Consider the following 22,071-nt stretch of genomic DNA (forward strand, 5'->3'; position numbering starts at 1 on the left):
CTCCTGCTGCCACACCTTCCCTACCTCAGCAGTTGCTTTTGTCAGCTATTTTGCCACAGCAGTAAGAAAGGTAACTAATACGCACTGCTGGAGTTCTAGATGTTTTAGCTGCTTCCTTAGCACAAAGGAAAACGTAGACTGTGGAGGAATGTCTTTCTCATAAGATCAACCAACCCAACACACAAAGACGGGACTTAGACGGAGGGAACAGAAGGAGGTGGCGAGGCCTTAGTTGTTTGTGATTGCTGCAACTGGGTGAAATATTTAGGTTCCTGCCTCTGCCTCCAGAAGTTCTGCTTCTCAGGGCTCAGAGGGGCGAAAATGAGGATTTCAAATAAATACTCAAAGGGATGTTGCTGAGGATGACTTGTGAACCTCTTTCCAGGTTTGATTCCTAGATGATAGCTAACAACCATCTGTAACTCCAGTTTCAGGAGACCCAATGCCCTCTTCTGACCTCTGCAGGCATTTCACAACACAGGTGCACTTACACACATGCAGACAATACACTTATACATTTAAAATAAAAATAACAAAAAAAGGCATTGCCATATGTAGGTCAGGCATGGTGGCCCATGCCTATAGTCCCAGCAGTGGTAAAGCAGAGGCAGGTAGATCTCTGAGTTTGAGGCCAACCTGGTCTACACATCGAGTTCCAGGTCAGCCAGAGCTACAAAGTGAGACCCTGTCTCAAAAAACTGCCATAGAGGACTCTAATTAAAAAAATAAATGCAGAAATCCTGGTATAGAAAAAAAGAAAGAAATCCTGGTGTGATGGATATTTTTATTGTTGATTTGATTGGATTGAGATGCTCCTAGGAGATTGGTAAAGCAGACTTCTGGGTGTGTCTGCAGGGGCATTTTCAGTTAGAATTAACTAAATTGAGAAGACCATTCTGAATGAGGGAAGGAAGCATCATCTCATAGTCTGGGGATCCAGAATGAATAAAAGGAGTAAAGGAGAAAGTGTGTGTAGCCATTCTTTTTGCTTCTAGGCCTCACAATGTGAGCTGCTCTACTGCCTGCCTCACCGTGATGGACTGAATTCTCAAACCAAAATGAGTCTTTTCCCCTTGAAGTTGTTCTGCTCAGGTATTGTGCCACAGAGATGGTAAACAAACATACCTGGGGAATCGTAAGATGCCTACTTGCTCTGCTAACTCACTTGGAGCAGCTGGTCTAGTGAGGGTGTATGGATTGTAATTCAGGTTCTTCTTCTTGTGGGGTCCACAGCCTTGCAAGGCATCTCCCCATGGAAGTGGAGCTACCAAGAGGATGATGCTATTACTGCCCATTCTTTGATTTCAGACCTCTTGCCCTCTGCAAATGCCATCTTTGTTTTGTTTCTCCAGTCTTTGAAACATCAGTTATACTACCCTGAATCCCAACACTGAAGTATATCTCTAATGCCGAGGAAGGAAACACAGCCTCTTCTTCAAGAATGAAGCATAGCGGTAACCTGTATCACCAATCAAAAAAACCAAACCAAACCTCACATCATATTGGCTATTTCAACATAACCAATTAGCTTTAGGTGGATAGTTCGCTCTCTTGCCAGAGATTTAGTTTACCAGGATGACAAAAATTAATTTGTCTTTCTTCTCTCGCTCCTTCTTCCCCCTTTGATCTTGCTCCTTGTATTTATTTCCTGATGTTGATAAAACAAAATGCTACAAACTGGGCAGCTTAGAAAACAAAGTTTAATGTCTTGTAGTTATGGAGACTAAAAGTCTGAGGTTAAAACACTGATGGGTTGGTTCCTGCTGGGGACTGCTAGGAAGAATCTCCATTTGCCTCTCTCCTGGCTTCTGATGCTTTGCGGGCCGTCTCTGCACTCCTTGGCTTCTAGGTGCAACCCTTCATGCTTCCAGCTGCTGTAACTACCAACTCTGTTTTAGGGCTCTTTCCTCTTCTTTTGACTGTTTGCTTGATTTGGATTCTTATATACCAGCATCTCTTTCATAGGGGGCAATCAATCAATTATTTATTTTTGTTTATTTTCTAATTACTATTGTAACAGTAAAATCATTGTGGATTTAGGAAAATAAAGACTATAAGTGGAAGATAAACACTTTTCATAATACTACGGAATGGATAGCACAAAACAGTAGCATAAACCAACAATATTTCAGAATCACAACTTAATTTAGGGCTGGGGCTATAGCTCAGTTGGTAGAAGGCTTGCCTGACATGTGCAAGACCTGATGTTCAAGTACCAGCATTACACAAAGAAAAAAATAGACATTATTTACTTTAGAAGGATCCCAGTCTCAAAGTGTGAAAAATGTCTACTTAAGAATCCACAAACAAGACTATACATAGGATATACGTGCAAAAATTTTCTTCATATATCAAGTTATATTTCAGGAAATTCACTTTAATGTATGTTACTATTGGCCATGCTTGCATAGAAAACCCACTTGAAATGCACAGTTTTTACACTGTAATGCTTTTTCTTCCTTCTTCCTCCCTTTCCCGCTCTCCTTAGTCTCACTAAGTTGATACGCAGAAGGATCTATTGTTTTGTTAGGTGTATGTTCAACTATTGACAAATGTAAAAGCTTTATTTCAAATTTCTATTTTCCTGGTGCTTTACATGTTTTCTTTGATGAACTCTATGTTAGTACTATTTACCTTTTTTAAAGGTAAGGTTTGTGTTGTATTTGAATTTAAAGTAGTCAAACTGGTACTGATTTTTCTTGATGTGTCAAGTATAAAAATCTTCCTACAAATATTAATGAACAAAGTGGGACTCATAGTGAGAAGGATCCTCCAGAGGAGGAGGCAACCAAGCAGACTGTAACAGGAAGAGCCTTCAATCACCAGGCACCAAATAGAAGCATGCTACCACACGCAGCTTTAGTTTGTTTTGAGATAGGATCTTACTACACATAAGTAGTTCAGGCTAATTTTGAACTTGCTATGTATATGTAGTCTAGGCTGGCCCCAGACTCATGAACTGCCAGAGTGGCCACCATACGTGGGTACATTTAACTTTTAAATTTTATTTATTTTTACTTTATGTGTATGAGCATTTTACCTGTTGTCATATGCTGGATTGTGAATAAAAGTCACCAACACCACTTAATTGAAAGTAGCAAGGTAAAATTTTATTTCGGCCAACCGGGCTATGTCGGGAATAGAAGCAGCCTTGACCATCAGCCAGCCAGAGTTTTTATAGGATTACAGAAAGCATGGCTCAAACAGAACATCAGTGGGCCAATCATCATGGTTCAAACTCAAGCACATATTTGCATAGGTCAGTAAAAGTTTAAAATTATTATCAACCCCCCAGAGCAAGCAAGCAAGCATGGACAGCAGATACGGCATTAGGCAGCAGCTTATCTCATCTCGGCCAGACATGTGGCAGCTTCTAAGAATTCCTGGTCCCCATAGGGTGTAGGCAATTTTGGGGGAAATGGAAAATAACTAGGCCAGGTCACATAGGATGGTAAGATGGATGCCTTTTAGTCAGGGGCCTGACTACATTCCCTACTCCTTTTGATAGTATAGTTAATTCTTTGACAAGACTAGTAGAGTTACACCTTGTCTTCAGCATCCTGTATGGGGATTAACTGGTCATACTGAGTGTACAGAACCATAAGTTTTATAGATTGTATCCTTTGATTAACAAATTTCACTAAGGCGTTTATCAAGCAGGGTCCACAGATGAGAGCAAGATAAAAATTAGTGGTCCTGCAATAGCACTCAACAGTGTAGTCAACCAGGGGGACCAGGAGAACAGTGCTTCATATTAATTCCGACTATCCAGTCGTGCCTGCTCTCTTTCTAGAATCTTTTGTTTGACTAAGCCTAGACTTTCTCTAATGACTCCAGTGTGATTGGCATAGAAACAGCACTGTTCACCTAAAGCCATGCAGAGCCCTACTTGTTGCATGAAAAGCAGATCTAACCCTCTCCTGTTCTGGAGGACTACCTCCGCTAAGGAATCGAGAGAACTTGTTAGATGACCTATAGATTTCTCTAACTCAGCCAGGTCCTGATCAATCTGTTTACTCAGAAGTTTGAAGTTTTTATCCTGAGTGATAAAGGTGGCTGTTCCTATCCCAACAGATCCTGCAATGCCCACCCCAACCACAAGGGGCACTAAGACCATACCTATCCCCAAATCTCAAGTCTGTTGAGTTTTGGGCAAGAGTTCAAAATGCTCTCTGCCCTCTTCCCCAGAGTAATAGTAAACCTGAGGGAGGAGGTGAACAAGGATACAGAGCTCGCCTGGCAAGGCCAGGAACTTTTTGGTTTATACAGGGAGTTAGTCCAAAGGTACAGGCAAACCAGTTTCTTTCTGGTGGGACTAAATAATAGGGTTCCCCAGAGGCAGGATGAGGGGGTTAGACTGATTACACATTTCTTTATAAGGGGACACTGACAAGTTATAGCTATGGCCATAAAAGCAAGTTACTCTGCCTGACAGACTACCAAGGGTGAGTATGGGTTTGGAGCCCCAGGGGCATAGATCTCTTTTGATCACATCCTCAGACGTGAGATTTTGGATATTGGAGGAGTTGGTTCCCATATTCCTAATAGCCCCTATTCCTATATAATAAGGGGTTGGGGGTGAGGACCCAGGCAAAGCCAGCAGTCTTTAGTGAGATCTGGATCAGTAGGATTGAAAAAGTTATAAGTATAAAGCAGAGAATCATATAACTCAGGAGGGTCCCATCTGGAAACATCATTGGAGCTGGCAGGATCAGTGGGAGGAGATAAGGGAGGACTGAGGACCTTATTAGGACCAATGGGTAGTTGGGGGATTGATGTCTCTGGGTGCTCTCCTGGGGAAAGACTCCATATTCCCCATGTTTTACCTGTAAGCCAGTTTCTATCATCTCCATTTAGCACTTGTATAACCAGAGGATTAAGCTTCCCTTGAGTATGTTTAACTGTGCCACGTTGTAGGGAAATCCATCTGTCCTTTGATCTAACCTAGGGGGCAAAGGTCTCACAACCCCAGGAGCCACAATGCCATTCATTCTTAATGTCACAGTCTGGACTCCCATCTGCTGGACATCCATAAATCTTAAAGCCCTGTAAACCCTTTTCATAGGGACTAGATCCACAACCCCAAGTTCAAACAGAAGAGGCATGATAATAAGTATACACAGATTGCACAATTTCAAGCTTGAACAGATCACAAACATCAAACTGGAAAGTGGGAGTGGAGCGGGTGGTGGTGTTGGAACCCAAGTTTTTCCATCTGTCGTCCTTTTACCTATCCATTTATAAGTGACTGATACATAGAGGTTTTGACTCTCATCTCCCTTGATGGTTCCCAATACCCAGAAAATAAACATCAACATTAAGGTCCCTTATTAATTTTACTTTGAGCAGATTGTCTATCCTTTTCACCATCCATGATTGGGGTATGCGGTCTGGGTGAGCATGCTTGACTTGAGAGTAGTGGATCCAGTGGGCTCGTCCTGCAACCTTAACAACAGTTGGAGAGGGCAAGATGACAGGATAAGGTCCAGTCCACCGTGGTTCCAGGTTGGGCGTCTGGTGCCTATGGACCCAGACCCAATCTCCAGGCTCTAAGTCCAATTGGTCTGAGTCAGTGGGTGGTCTGTCAGATTTACAGGTTTCTCGCACCAGTCCCTGGACTTGGTTTAAGACAGCTTGGCGTAACTGTAAAGGCTTTAAGAGAGCTTGGTTAGACAATTCTGCCAGATGTTCCTCCCCGAAGTGAGGGATTAGAGGCGGTGGATGGCCAAACAAGATTTCAAAAGGAGTGATTCCTTCCACATAGGGAGTACATTGTGCTCTGAGCAGAGCAAGGGGGAGAGGATTTACCCAGTTACCATCAGTCTCTGTTATTATCTTGGTTAAAGTTTCTTTAAGAGTTCTATTCGTCCTTTCTACTTGGCCTGAACTCTGAGGATGATATACACAATGTAACTTCCAGTTTATCCAGAGGGCAGAAGTTAAAGATTTAGAAACATGGCCTATGAAAGCCGGGCCATTGTCCGATCCCAGACCAATAGAGATGCCAAATTGAGGTATAATCTCATTTAGCAGCTTTTTAGTTACTACCTGGTCTGTCTCGGACCTAGTTGGGAATGCCTCAATCCATCCCAAAAAGGTATCCACCAGGGAAAGCAGATACTTGTAACCATAAATCCCTTTGGTCATTTCAGTGAAGTCTAATTCCCAAATCTCTCCAGGTCCTTGGCCTTGGAGTGTGTCCTGGAAGAGAATGCTTGAAAGCTAGGTTAGTTTGAGCACAAGCTTGACACCTCTGGGCTATATCCTGACACATTTGTCCTAAATTGGGAATATGTAAGTCTCTTTGCTACCTCTGTCATTTTGGTAGCTCCCACATGAGTTGTAGAATGTAGTTGTTGTAGCCAGTCCCTTCCTAAGGCTCTTGGAAGGATGGGCCTTCTGTCTTCCATTAAATTCCATCCTCCACTATCCTTTTTCCCTTGTAAATCCTTGATGGTAGCAAGGTTGGAAGTTGAGTAGGAGGGGAATTCAGGCAGCACTCTAGTCCGAAAGGCAGTCAAGACATTTAAAACTTGGACAGGCTGTAAGGTCACTTCTTTCGCTGTTTGATCAGCAGTCATTACCATTGGCTACTTTTGAATCTGATTTCTGGTGCCCTTTACAATGCATAACGGCCACTTGCTTCGGGAGCCATAGTGCTTCTAAAAGGGCAAGGATCTCTTTATTTTTTATTTCTTTTCCGTTAGACATTAGCAGTCCTCTCTCTTTATACAGAGCCCCATGTACATGCGCTGTAGCAAAGGCATAGCAGCTGTCTGTATAGATACTTACAGCTTTTCTCTTTGCCCATTAAAGTGCCTGAGTTGGGGCAACGAGCTCAGCCTTTTGCGCTGAGGTGCCATGTTCCAAGGCTTGAGCCCACAGGATGTCAGTCAGAGTGACTACTGCTTCCCCCGCATATTGAATACCTTCCTTAACATAACTACTGCCATCAGTAAACAATTCAGCATCCACCTTAGTCAAGGATTGATCCTTCAAACCCTCCCGTACCCTGGTTAGGGTACTCACCATCTCGAGACAGTCATGAGCATGTGGTCCGGTAGCCTTGTCCGGCAAGAAGGTAGCTGGATTCAGAGTCTCTGACTTAAGGAAGGTTATCCGCTGGGGTCTAGCAACAATACTTGATATTGCGTGATGCGTGCATTGGAAATCCATCTGTCAGGTGGGGCACGCAGCAGGGCCTCTGTAGCATGAGTGCTGGTGATTTGTAGGTCTTGACCCAGTGTGAGTTTGGAAGCTTCTTTGACCAGAGGGCAGTGGCTGCTATCACCCTTAAGCAGTTTGGCCATCCAGAAGCTACAGAGTCTAGCTTTACAAAAAGCATGGTTCAAGCAGAACATCAGTTGGCCAATCATCATGGTTCAAACTCAAGCACATATTTGCATAGGTCAGTAAAAGTTTAAAATTATTATCAACCCCCCCAGAGCAAGCAAGCAAGCATGGACAGAAGCAGATATGGCATTAGGCAGCAGCTTATCTCATCTTGGCCAGACATGTGGCAGCTTCTAAGAATTTCTGGTCCCCATCGGGTGTAGACAATTTTGGGGAAACTGGAAACTAACTAGGCCAGGTCACGTAGGATGGTAAGATGGATGTCTTTTAGTCAGGGGCCTGTTACACCTGCATGTGTTTAAGTACACCTGTGTTGTGCAAAGCTAGCAGAGGCCATTAGAGGGCACTGGATCCCCTGGAACTGGAATTACCAATGGTTGGTAGCTGCCATGTGGGTGGCTGGGAATCTAACCCCATTGTCTGCTAAAGCAGCCAGTGCTCTTAACTGCTGAGCCATCTCTCCAGTCAGTCCCTAGATACATCTTTATATGTTTACTTCCTACACTTTTAAATTCTACATCCTAAAGATACCTAACTTAGATTGGGTCTGTAGCTAAAGCCATCCTGTGTCTGGTCTGCAGCAGGGAGAGCTATTCAAGTCCTCTTGATCAGACTCTAGTTAACCCCCACCCCAACTGACACATCATGTACAATTAAATCCAAGATTCCAAGTAAAAGACGAGCCTTGTGTAGCTCAGTGCAACAGCACTTGCCTAACATGTACAAAGTGCTTAGTTCACCCCCAGCACAACACAAACCAAAGAAAGAGAGACAGCTACACAGCTCTAAAACAAATCACCAATGTCAAGCTACATAGCTCTACAACAAATGTATCAATACCGGGCCACAAATACAGCTCAGTGGTAGAGCAGCACCTAGCATATTCACACTTAGATCTCTAGCACCAAAAAAAAAAAAAAAAAAAAAAAAAAAAAAAAAAAAAAAAAAAAAAAAGACAAAACTACATAAAAATCTTTGAAAGAAGGAAGGTACCCAGTCACTGCCCTGAAACTGAGCATTGCTTTTCTCACATTTCACCAGGTAGTGAATTCACTGAGTAGTTCAGGAGGAAATCCAAGGCTTGGGGGCTGCTAAAATATTTGTGACTTTCCCCAGTGGCTTCCAGCCTGGCCTCCCAATCAGAAAGGTTTTGCTGGAACTGCATGTAGGGCTGCAAAGATTCCTCTCCAAAGTGTGTTCCAGGCCTGATTGTTTCAGGCTTGGCTATACCAGGCCTGACTCTTCCAAGAGTGGTTGTTCCAAGCTGGATTATTCCAGGTCTGGTTGCTCCACATTACAAGACTTCCAGCTGGGTTCAGATATCCCTGGGGATTGTTGGAACGGAGGCCTGGATAGTCTGTAGATGCTGAGCCCTTACTGTTGAAGGTCTTTGGCCAGTTGCTTTTCTGACATCTTTTACATTTCATTCTTTGGTTTTGGAACCAAGACTTAACCTGTTTGTAGGTGAGATTCAGAATGCTAGAAAGTTCTTGCATCTGTTGGAGGCTGAGATACTTCTGTCTCTGAAACATTTTGTTGAGTGTACACAGCTGGGCCTGAGCGAACAGAGTTCACATCTTCTGTTTCTTGATCTGGACCTTACTCTCTTCTTTCTTCCCAGGGCTCTCCTTAGAACTGGGACCGGCTAGCTTTGGTGTGGGACTGGTAGAAGAATCAGGACTGTCCACAGATGAAGGAGGAAGAGAGGCTGTCTCCTTGTGGAGCATCTCAGCAGTAGGCATTTGTAAAGAAGAGTCATTTTCCTCAGGACCATAAGCTGCAAGAGTTGGTGAGGAGTCCCCAGAATTGGATGCTGTCTCAGAACAAGGCAAAGTTTGGAGACCAGTGGGATCCACACTCATGTCAGTCAGGAGAGAAAAAAAGTCTGCCACTTAAAAAAATAAAGCTTAAGACTTTAAAACTCAGGGTCTAGAGGACGAGATCTTCAAAATTATAAAGATCTCTGCATGCAAAAATATCAATGAAGAAGCTGGTGCCTCCTTCCAATAAGAATCAACGAACTCAGTCAAGCCAAAAACTATTTACCTTTTTTACAATGTTTAGACAACTCACATTGTTTAACCTTGCTAAATATCACATCTTTCATTTATTGCAAATACTTTTAAGGTTCATTTGTCTCAGTTTGTTGATATTTCTGACATGCTAAAGTATTAATAAATCCTTACATAGCCACCGTGTCTTTTCTTTTAGTTCAAACTTTGGAAAGTGGCTAGTGAATTATTTACTAGCACTTCGACAAGGCTCAGTGGGAGGAGGCTACACTCAGTTAAACAAAAACTCCTCCAAGAGTAACACAACGTTTTCAGAAACCTTCCTAAATATCATCACAATTCCTCACAACAGTTCTTAAAGATTATTTCTAAATACTTACTGAAATCTGGAATTTCCTAAGCACTGTGGTAGCTGCTGGTAAAAGAGAGAAAAGTAAAATATAATCATCTTTGAAAAACCTTTCAGAGCAAGAAAAGGGAAACCATATAAATTAACAATTGCTTAAGGTCGTGGACCAAAGAGCTCCAAAAAGAGGCTTTATAGGGTTTTTTCCCTTACTATCTGAAAACCTAAGTCAGTCTTAAACAAACCTGTCCCAGCACTGGAGGTGACCCTCCTCACACGGCCACAAGCCTTGTGTAGACCAATCACTCCCTCCTATCTCCACTTAAACTACTGCTTGCTCTCACTACCTCAGTATGAGCCTATTTTCTCCTCTGCAGTAATCCACTTTGTGCACTATGGACAAAAACACAGCACGGAGTTTGGCGCAGAGGATGTTTCTTGTTTCCAAATGGACCCTTAAAAATCCTTGTTGGCTGATGGTCTAGTTAAAACATGTTGGCCCACTTAGTGCCTGTCTGCTTTTTGCTCTTATGCTTGAATTATGTATATATCTCTATATAGATATATTTCTTTTGAGACTTTAGCAAGAGGCTGGGAAACTTGCTCCTTAAGACTTGAAATGCTTTATACTTTAATTTGTATGGCTACAGAGTAATTTCTTGTCAATTAATGTCAGATGCGGAAGTGACCTTAAAGCCTCTTTTGGGTGTGTCTGACTTGTGGTCTGTGGGCTGTAGGTAGCCAAGGGCATCTATGAATGGAGCACAATTAAAATATAGTAAACTTATTTCAAATATTATGTGATTTTTTTACATAATATTTGAAATAAGTTTACTATATTTTAAATATTTTTTGTGTGGTTCATGAGTATGAACTTTATAGATGACAATGTTGCATCGAAATGTCAAAAGGTTGGGCATGCCTCTCTAACCACTTGACCACTGACTGACCCAGAGGGGGATGGAGCGCAGGCGTAGGTTAAGTCTGATCAGACTATGTACAGACTCTGTGTCCTGGGTAAGCTTCTCCGGGTTGTAAAATCCAAGTCTCCTCACTAACAACACAGGGCTGATAATAGTGTTTTATTCAGAGAATTCTACAGTGCCTGACCCAACAAACAATATAAATCATTGACCTAAACCACTGATCTTCAAATACTTGGTTAACAAAAGTTTATTGAGAATCGCTATGTGATAGAACAATTTTTAAAAAATATTTTTTATTATTTTCATTTTATGTGTATGCGTGTATTGTCTGCATGTAGGTAAGTGCACCTGTGTCATGCAGTGCCCTCAGAAGACAGAAGAGGCTGTCAGATCCCCTAGAACTGGAGTTACAGACAGTTGTTAGCTGCTATGTGGGTGTTGGTATTCGAACCCGGGTCTTCTGCAAGAACAGTCAGTGTTCTTAACCATTGAGCCATCTCTCCAGCCCCATGACAGAACAATTTTAAGTGCCAGCTCTACAGCAGGGAACTGGGAACACTGCAATCACAACAAGCAAAAGGAGCTACCGTTGTCTGAGAGCTCGAATCAGAAAGGAAGGCATGGACAACATCATGGCAGTTTCACATAGTGATAAGTTCTAGGAAGGGATGTTAGGCAGGAAGGAAACAGAAACAACCAAATAAATGGGGGGCGGGGGATCTCTTTGAATAAAGGAAGGTGCTAAGTGTGTGGTTTATGAGGCCTTTAACATTTTTTATAACATGTAATTAATTAATTTCTGTGTGTATTTGTGTGTGTGCAAGTGTACACATGCGTGTGCACATAACATGGCACATGTGTGAAGGTCAGAAGACAACTTGCAGGAACGGAGGAGATAGTTTCCTCCTTCCATTATGTGGGTCCTGGGGCTCAAACTCAAGTCATCTGGCTTAGTAGTAAGCACCTTTACCAGCTGAGTCATCTCAGTTTTTTTATAAAATTTGATGTAAAAAAAAATGTGGTCTTCTTCAGGTTTTGAGACAGTGTATCTTCGTGTGTATAGCGAGGCTGGCTCCAACACTTTCTTCCTCTTGCCTCTATTTCCAGAGTGCTTTCTGAGACTGTAGTTTGTAAGTCTGGAAGGGAAATAACCTAGGAAGAGAGGAAAAGTTTTGATGTTGCTGTTTTATGTTTCCTGATGAACTGTTTTTAAATTTATTTTTATTTTAGCACTACTGTGGTTTGAGACTGGGCCCCCTTGGAACCTGCTCTTATGTGGATTATACTCAGTGATGAGCTGATTGGATTGAGCGACCCTAGGGGATTGTGGAAAGTGGAGCTCAGCTTTCTTAGTGATAGCTATTGCTCAACATGCTACTTCTGCAGAACTGGGGAAGCTAGGCTTAGAAGCTAGGTAACCTTATCTAAGCTATGCGATGCATATCAGAAACCTCCATTTCAGGTTGCAAGGAGCTGCCAAGGCTGAGGCATACCTGAGAGAGGTAGAACAGTACTGTGTAAAAGTGATCACCTGCCGTAGGTGACGATCACCTGCCGTAGGTGACGATATGTTATAGGTAGGATTTTTCTTTGCTTTCTGTTTTTTATCATGGGGTTTTCTGATTTTTAAATTGAAAGGACATGTTAACTTAGTGTGTTTTAGGTACTTCTGATTTGTCTCATTTGCACTTCAACCCTGAGAGAGAGGAATTATATTTTTGTTTTACAAGTAAGGAAAGACAGATCAGCAAGACTGGGGAACTTTCTTAATTACAGGTAGTAAACCAGGCCCTTGCCATTCCAAAGCCTGTGAGCTTCTATAGATAACATTGCTTCCCTCTGTCAGGGATTCGTGGCTGTGTTTAATCAGTGGACATTTTCCTCCGAACTTCGTCTTCATACTGTATTGTGAATTGAAGAAGAGAGACTAAGTGATGTTTAACAGGTAGGTGTTTGACAAGCTGATGTTGAGGAAAACTTATGACATTAAAGAGAAGTGTTGCTGGGTGTGGTGGTGCACGCCTGTAGTCCCAGCACTTGGGAGGCAGAGGCAGGTGGATCTCTGTGAGTTCAAGGCCAGCCTGGTCTACATAGTGAGTTCCAGGACAGCTGGGGCTACAGGGAGACCCTGCTTCAAAAAGACCAAAAAAAAAAAAAAAAAAAAAAAAAAAAAAAAAAAAAAAAAAAGAGAGAAGTGTTTCTCCATACTGATTCTCATACCACTAAGAAGTTCTCTTTGAAGGATAAATTAGGCCTGATGGCATATGTAATTCTGGCTACTCAGGAGTCTGAGGCAGGAGGATCACAAATTTGATGCCAATCTGGCCTACAGAGTAAGTTCAAGGCCAGCCTGGGAAACTTGGAGAGACCTTGTCTCAAAGCTTAAAAATTTAAAAAGGGGTTGGGGTATAGTTCAGTGAGAGTATTTGCTCAGCATGTGTGAGGCCTTGAGTTCAGTTCCCAGGACTGAAAAAATAAATTAAGGCCAGCCTGTCTGACAGTCTCCTCACAGGCCATTCTTCCATGCTCCATCCCTACTATCCCTTGAACTTGAGTGGGGAGATGTAGAGAGATCATCTCCAGGACATTGATCTTTAGGAGGAGCTGTCACAGTTTTTTGGCTTGACTATTGGTAGAGCCTGGGTTTGAGCATGGACATTAAATATAGATATATTTCCACCCTCTCCTAAAATCCTATTACTCAACTATTTCTTACATTCCTAACATTCCTATTAATAAATAATGGAATGATATAACATCAACAAGAGCTTAAGCTAGAAAACCTTGGCGTCATCCTAGATTTCTTCCCCTTCCTTTCCTTGCCCCGCCTTTCTCTCTTCTCTCTTCATTTCCCTCTTCCTCCTCTTCCTCCTCTTCTTCATCTTCCTCTATAGTCTCCTCCTCATCCTCTTCCTCCTCTTCCACCTCATTTTTTTGAGACAGGGTCTCACTATGTAGTACAAGCTGTCCTTGAACTATTAATCCTTTTGCCCTAATCTCCCAAGTAGCTGGGGTTATAGGTGTCTGACACTATTTTAGTCTAGATTTCTTTATTTCCTGAGTCTATGCATATTAAATTGTCATTAAATACTGCCAAGTACTATTTCTTGAATCCAGATGCTCACCATACAATATTAAATACATTGTTAACTATGGTGGTTTGAATGAGAAATGTCCCCCATAGGCTCCAAGTGTTTAAGCAAGTATTAGTCCCCAATTGGCCATGCTGTTTGGAGTAGCCATGGAGATTTTAGGGGGAAGAATGCCAATGAGGGATGGGCTTTAGGTGTTCATAGCCTTGCCCCACTCCCAGTTTGCTTTCTCTGCTTCATGTTTACTGTTGAAGGTGTGGGCTCTCAGCTTCCTGCTCCTGTCTCTAGGAGGAGCCTGGAAAACAGCAGTATTGAGAGTAATGTGGATGGTAAAGCCATGGGGCTCGAGAGGTTCCAGAGGGAAGCAAGGACCTTAAGAGCAGCTGGATCAGAAGGATTTCTGTTATATTTTGGCAATGAATCTGGATGTTTTCTGCTCATATTCTGAGAATTTACATAGGTTGAATTAAACAATGGACTTATTTCTTTGGTGAAGGAAATTTCAAGGTAGCATAATATTGAATGTGTGGTGTGGTTATTAATGATAACAATTATGTAGGTCTTCAATGAAAAAAGAGCAAGCGAGGCAGAAAGAAATACAAAGTGTACCGTTTGTAGAAACACAGAACGCTGAGAAGCTTAATGTTGCAGCCAGGGCATGTGCTACGAGAGATCTGTAACTGCTAAGGAGATTAGTTCCATTAAGGAGAGGAGTCCTATTCTGTACCAGCACTATGGGAAGGGTGCTCTCAGGGCAAGGCCCCACCCAGCTAAGCTTCCAACTTGTGAAAAGAGCCTAAGAGGTTTTTTGCTCCTAGAAATCAATTGCTTCAAAATACAAAAGCTGCTGCTAATGTGATCCAAGGGGGCCAGAGTCCATTCCAAATTGGCGGCTGAACTTGACAGTGTCATCTATATGGTACTAGCTTTAGAGGCATAAAAGATGCAATAGTGAGGGAGTCAGGGATTACGCCTCTGTGGTTTTAGAGAGTGTCTGAGGCCAGACATTGTGTGGCAGGTGAGTCTCTGTAAGAAAAGGGCCCAAGAGGCCAATGGTGAAGCTGTAAAACCTGGGTTGTGGTGGAAAGTCCAAAATGTTGGAGATGCTAGAGTCATGAGTTCTCTGCCAAGAAGAGTTGCATACAGGAAGTGGAACCAGGCCAGGAGAGAGGTGTATATTGCCAGCAGCAAAGCTGGAGGGGGCTGAGCCACCTGAGCCCTTTGAAACCAGCCATGGAGCTACAGAATTTGGTGTTTGCCTTGTTGGATTTCAGTTTGTTTGGGTTAGGTATTCCCCTCATTCCTCCCTTTCGGAATGGGAGTATATATTTTCTACCATTTCATGTTGGGAGAGTTCACTTTGTATTTTTTAAGATTTTTATTTATTTTTTATTTTTATTTTTTACGTGTATGAATATATTGCCTGCATGTAGGTAAATGCACCTGTGTCGTGCATTGCCCACAGAGGACAGAAGAGGCCATCGGATCCCCTGGAACTGGAGTTACGGACAGTTGTTAGCTGCCATGTGGGTTCTGGGATTTGAATCTGGGTCTTCTGCAAGAACAGTGTTCTTAACTGCTGAACCATCTCTCCAGCCCCCACTTTGTATTTTATTTTATAGCAATCACAGTTAAAACATTGACTTAAGTCTCAAAAGGACTTTGGACTTTGGAACAGTGTTGAGACTGTGAAAGACTGTGGGGTTGTTTAAAGTTGAACTACATACATTCTAACTTTGCATTATGAGGTGGCCATTCCCCTATGGAGGCCAAAGGGTGGAATGTGGTTTGAATGAGAAATGTCCTCGATAGGCTCAAATATTTGAGCATTTGATTCCTAGTTGGTGGTACTGTTTAGGGGAGGCCACAGAATTCTTAATAGATGTGACCTCCTGGAGGAAGTATGCCACTGAGGTGGGCTTTGAGTGTTCATAGCCTTGCCCCACTTCCTGTTTGGTCTTTTGGCTTTGTATTTGTGGTTGAAGATGTGAACTCCCAGCTTCCTGCTCCTGCACCCACGCCTGCTTCTTTCCGCTGTGCCTCCCTCCCCCCATGTTTTCTATATATCAGCTCACTCTTTTCTAATTACTGACTTACCTGTCTTCTACCAGAAGATAAGTGATTGCATCAGAGACTGGCCCATGGGCCAGCAACATTAGCATCTCCTGTGAGCCCATTAGATAGGTGGAATCTGGAGCTTGGGAGATGGCTTAGTCAGTAAAGTGCTTGCTGCACAAACATGAAGATCTGAGGTGGATCCTTAGCACCCACATAAAAAGCCAGGCATGATGGAGGAGGAATCCCATGCAATCCCAGTGCTGGGGGGGCAGAGACAGGAGGCTGGTTGATGCTCACTGGCCAGCCAGTGTTGCCATGTAGGTGAATCCCAGGTTCCCATGAGGAGCCTTGGAAAAAAATAATATGGACAAGGAGTAGACGGACTTTAAGAGACAAGGGTGGTGGATGACCACAAGGAAATAGAGTTTTCCAGGCAGTTGGGAACTTGCTTATATGACTTTACAGCAATGGTGACAGCATGCACCAGACCCATGCAAATGCAAAGCAGACAAAAATCCATCATAGAATTGGGGTAATGGACAAGAAGCCCCAGCCTCAGCTGAGGAACTGTTGGCAGCTGATCACTGCTGGGAGAGGTGGCGTTGGCCTTCTTTAAGGGAGAGACACTACATAGGCTGACCAGGCTCCAGTGGATGGACTCACCCCAGAGACATCTGGGGCTACAAACTCCACTCACTAGGCCTTAACATATATGACAGAATGCATGAAATCTGGTAGGGGGGATATGGGGCAGGTGCAGATAGGGTTGGGGGTCTAAATATGATTAAGATGTATTGTATGAAATGCACAAAAATTCGATGAAGAAAAATAAGATGTAAAGTTCTTGAGAGACATGTCTGAGGTTGGTCTCTGACCTCTACACACATTCACACATATGTGCTAAGGTACCCACATATACACACATCTCACACAAGTTTTTTTTTAATTACAAAAATAAAAAAGGTGGAACCTTAGCCCCCACCCCCACCCCTTAAAGAAACAGGACCTCTTTCGTCTTGTCTGATCTCATAAGATTCCTAATCCTTAAGGACACACAGCAGTTGCTCTGTAAATAAATGTTCAAATCGGCGAGAAAGTGAGAAAGCTATAGGGCTTGGTCACCAAAGAAAGACACCGTTTGTGAGCTAATAGCTCAGAGTCAGCAGGAGAACTTTCTACAGCAAAACTATTGGCAAAGTCTGTTTCCTAAAGTAGCTGGTGAAGACAAGCTGGAACAGGCAGCGGAACTGTGGATTCTGATCCAGGGAAACAGTGCTGAATGCACTAGGGTGAAAACGGTGGGAGATTCGGAAAGTGGGAAACTCGGAAAGGAGTGCAGGGCTGCACAAGGAGGAACAATCTGAAATCAGGAGTAACAGAGGCCCAGGGGCTAAGGGCTTTTACCAGTTCCTTTGTGGTGAGAAGTGGGAAGTTGATGGCAGCCCCTTCTGGGTGGATCTGGAACTTGTGGCTGTGTTCCCAGAGCTTCTGCTCATCCTGCAGTTTGGGTTCAGTCATCCTAATGAATCGTGTCTTCTGTTATCAAATTCTGGGCTAAAAGTGCAGACAGGCATTGTGTAAATAGCTATTTGTACCATGTGGACAGAGGAGAGATGTGCTCCAAGCTGACACAGCAGGTAACTCCCTTCACCCCGTTGGTGTAAAGATGTTTGCTTTTCTGTCAGAGAGGACTTTACGATAGATATGTAGAGGCTGTTCTCATCCCAGGATGCACTGTGGCCAGCCTTCCTGCTCTAAGTCTCAACCCACCCTCTTTTTTTGAGACAGGGTCTTGCTATATATAGCTCTGGCTGGCCTGGTACTGTCTATGTAGCTGGCCTCAAACTCATGGCAATCCTCCTGCCTCAGCTTCTTGGGTCCTGGGATTGTAGATGCATATTACCGTGCTCAGCTTCTGAGTTTACTTTTATACATCTTTTTAGAGCCAGCATAAATGTCACCCTTTCTCAAAGCCTTTCCTGCTCTCCCAAAGAACAATGTCATTACACCCTCTGTCCTGTAGCCTTTATAATCATTTCTGTTAACAACATAAAGCCACTGATTTACCTGCTGTGCTTTCTGGGAAAATTGTGGGCTTCTACAGTATGGATGGTACAGACTCTGTTTGATTTCCTGTCTCCTAGAAATCACCAGCGTACAGTGGGCACCTGTGAAGATTTGCATATAGCAGGTAACTGTAAAGATTTGCAGTCTTCGATCTCATCACTGAGAAAGGAAGTCTAACGGGCTAGTTATTGGGCTAGGAAGAGCTGATTGCTGGGGGCAGATGGCTTAGCAGGAGAAACGGACTGTACTTGGTGCTCAGCTGCTGTCTGAACAACAGCTCAATCTGTTGATAAATCACTTGGGTAGAAAAAGAGAATGCTGTTTCTCAAAGAATAGGCTGTGGCTACGCCTTCCCCAGCAACCTGGATGCCAGGTGCTTTGTGTAAGTCAAAAGCATTGTAACACGTCGACTTTTAAGCTTTTTTCTTCTTTTTAAGAAATTTGAGTTATTAGCACTAAAAGGGCTTCATTGGTAATAAAGACCGTTAGGTTATAGAACAAAATCCTGCCTTGGGAAAGGTGTTCAGTTTAGACATTTTGAAGACATGTTAATGACAAAATACATATTGAGGGTATGTTTCCTCCCTCCCCCCTCTGTCCTCCTTCCCTCTCCTCTCCTCTCCTCTTCCTACAGTATTAACTGAGCACTTGCATTTTGACAGGTCCTGTTTTGGGTATAAGAGATGCAAAGGGAAAGAGCCATAGCCCCCTGACCCCTAGTTTCTTTCCAGGGCTTGTCATCTGTAAAAAGGGAAGGGCAGAAGAAGAAAAGGTCTTTGGAATTTCTAAGAGTTAGTTGACAGGCAGAGTTAGTAGGTGGTGGTTAGTGCTGGGCTGGCTGAGCTAGGAAACACTTAATCCAAAATTTCCATCAGATGGTAAAATTTATTACTTACTTGTCATAAATCCAGACGGTATCAGTTGTTCTTGCCATGTGCACATCATATCAAACGAATATAAGCTGCAGCCCCTACCCTTGGGAGTCTCATCGCTGGCCCTACATCTTCTATGGAGGTCTAACTTTTCTTCTAACATAAGGAAGGGCTACTGTTATTATGTCTAGAAAGGCTGGAGAGCCTAAGTCTGACTTACTAGTCTAGACCAGTAATTCCCAAAGTGTGATTCCCAGACTAGAAGCATTGTTGTCACTTAGGAACTAGTTGAAAAGACTCCTGTGTCTGAACCTCTGGGGAGGGATGAGTCAGCAGTCTGTGCTTTAAGATCTTGCTGATTTGGAAGGAAGCAAGCCAAACCATGACTGAGAAGCATGGCTCCAGTCTAGACCCTGATATTCCCCGGGTGGTCTTTGGACCACCAGCAGCAATCACAGCCCCCTCCCTCCCCAGCTCATTACGAGTGTAGGCTCAAATTCCACTCCCAACAGCCTGATTCAGAATTCTTACTTTCCCTCAGGCTATCTATATGCAGGTCACGGTTTGTGAAGTTCTTCTTGCTCTGTGCCTTGAAGTGCTTTGAGCCTGGACTAGACTCTTCCCATCTCAGTCATTGAGCAGTGAAACCTGGTGAAAGGCTCCTCCGCTCTGCTTCCCTCTGCCCTCCTGTGACACTGTCATAAACAGATATTTTCAAAGTTGAACAGCACCAACCTTTCTTGCAGAGCTGGCTCTGTTGTCTTTGAAGATTGGGGTTAGGGTTGGGGTGTGTGTGGGGGGGATAACCACTTGAAACACAAACAGTTTACCTGTAGCCACCAGAGGGCTATTAAAGTGTCAAAATATCAGGTGATTTCTCTGTTGTAAAGGTATAATTAACTTTTTTTGTCTGAAAGAGGGGTAATAAAATTTCCAATGTAAACTGGGTGTGGTGGTGCACACCTGTAGTCCCAGCACTTGGGAGGCAGAGTTCAAGGCCAGTCTGGTCTACATAGTGAGTTCCAGGACAGCTGGGGCTATAGGGAGACCCTGTCTCAAAAAGACCGAAAAAAAAAAAAAAAATCCCAATGTAAGTGAATCAAATACACAAAATAATAAGTAATGAGAGAAACTTGGGATTTCCCAGCCCACAGTATTACCTTGGCATCAAGAAGGGTCAGTACAGCTGAAGGGATTAGTAAGATATTGCAATTTGCAATTGTTCCCTAAAGGGACGTAGTCATTGTCTCCCGCTACCCTGGCTTTCAGGGTCTTCCCTTGGACTCTCTAGAACTCTCATGACTCAGCACCAGACAGTCAGAATGCTCATGGCTGGTGCAGCAGGACAGAGCCTGTAGGACTGTAAATGATACTCTTGGCATCTCTTCTGGTTTGCCAGTGCTCCTACCCTGCTGTTTATTATACACACTCAGTCCTCCCAACTCAAAGATTCTATATTTATGAGTATGCTTGTTATGGCGTTCTTCACCAGAGAACACCACTCAAAGTTTTGCCGAATGAAAGTCATTACTGGCCAGGGCTACTATACAAGGGTGTCAGGAACCCAAGTGTGTAGCACTGAGCCATTTCTAGGGTAAGCTTTTATACAGAGAAACCATAAGCAGGGGTGAAAAGTTGAAGTTCACAAGCTTACAGGTGGTGAGTCCCTTAACAATTTCTATTCTCTTAAGTAACAATTACTATTCTGCAGAAGCAAGCCAAGAATAACCTACAGGAGCCATAAATCTGCACTTAGTAGGTGCACTCTGGGATGCTCTGACCTGTTCCCAAGACTACCAGGGTCCAGCTGACATGTGCTCCTATACCCTGGGCCAACTGCCTGATAATTGCAGAGACTAGAGTCAGCCTAAACTTTAACATGGCATAGCTATGGTCAAGAAGGTATCCTGTTACATGCTCACTTAGTTCACTTGTCAACTCCCAGATAAATACTGTGGCTCCTCATGGCCAGTCGTGGACATGTGTAGAGTAGAAAAAACTTCAATCATTCAACAGACATGGTCAACATACATGGTCATAGACTCCAAGGGGTTAAAGAAAAGCACTATCAAATGGTCACGAAACAATTCCGCTCTTACACAAACTCTTTCAGGCAAACAGGAAATCATTTAATAGTTCAATGAAATTTTGATGTGAAATCTAACAAACTATGAATAAGAAAAATGGCAGAACAATCCCACTCTTTCCTGTAGAAGACACAACATGAGAAAAGTAAATCCAGTAATGAGTATGCAACAGAAAAAGGAGTAAAATGGATTTTCCTGGGAGATATATGAACGACTTAATATTAGAAAAATCTTTTCGTATAATTCTCCAACTTAATAAATGCATAGATCATCTTAATAAATTAAAATCTTTGATGAACCTCAATAATATTCCTAAATATTTTACATAGAAAAGAAAAAAATTAACATATCAAAGATAAAAGAGAATTGTATGTAACCATGCCTGTAGTCTCAACACTTGAGAGGCTGAAGCAGGACTTCAAGTTACAGACCAGCTTTGTCTATATAATGAGACATTTTTTTTAAAAAGTAGAAAGAGGGCCGGGCGTGGTGGCGCACGCCTTTAATCCCAGCACTTGGGAGGCAGAGGCAGGCGGATCTCTGAGAGTTCAAGGCCAGCCTGGTCTACATAGCGAATTCCAGGACAGCTGGGGCTACAGGGAGACCCTGTCTCAAAAAGACCAAAAAAAAAAAAAAAAGTAGAAAGAAGGGCTGGGGATATAACTCAGTTAGTAGAGTGCCCAGCATATACAAGATCCTGAGTTGGAGACTTAGCACCTGGCAAACCAGCTGTGGTGATGCATGTCTGTAGTCCCAGCACTTGGGAGGAGGCAGGAAAGGGGTTCAAGGTCATCCTTGATTATATAGCCAGTTTAAGGGCATCCTGAGCAACAAGAAATTCGAGAGAGAGAGAGAGAGAGAGAGAGAGAGAGAGAGAGAGAGAGAGAGCAAGCCAGGGGGTGAAGCTGGGGGCAGGGCCTGGGATCTAGTCAGAGTTCTGGTCATGGTCTTTGATTGAAGAGTGGATGGGAGATGCCAGAGGTAAACACAGGAATGAGAGCATGGCCCCTGCCCCGTAAGAGCACAGAAACAGCAAAACAAAGGAATAAACGGTAATTCCCATGTAACCACAGCTATATTTGAACAGTCACAGGAGGGGCCGTGGGAAATGGCAGAAAGAAATGCCTGGCTGTTCTAGAATGTGTCATGGAGGAGATATGAGTCTTAAAGCATGAAAAGGAATTCTAACTTCAGAGCTGAGCATTATAGGCAGAGGGAGAGGATTTGGCGGGAGCATGAAGGCATACCCAATGTGTGT

At 43.1% G+C, this 22,071-nt stretch overlaps 1 pseudogene; it reads right to left on the reverse strand.

Annotated features, from left to right (window-relative positions):
* Window positions 1–8,380: 8,380 nt before the first annotated feature.
* Window positions 8,381–9,215, reverse strand: LOC103727274 (annotated as a pseudogene).
* Window positions 9,216–22,071: the final 12,856 nt, after the last annotated feature.

Source organism: Nannospalax galili, unplaced genomic scaffold (genome assembly GCF_000622305.1).
Source record: "Nannospalax galili isolate Female #2095 unplaced genomic scaffold, S.galili_v1.0 scaffold369, whole genome shotgun sequence".
In the NCBI taxonomy this organism is placed as follows: Eukaryota; Metazoa; Chordata; class Mammalia; order Rodentia; family Spalacidae; genus Nannospalax; species Nannospalax galili.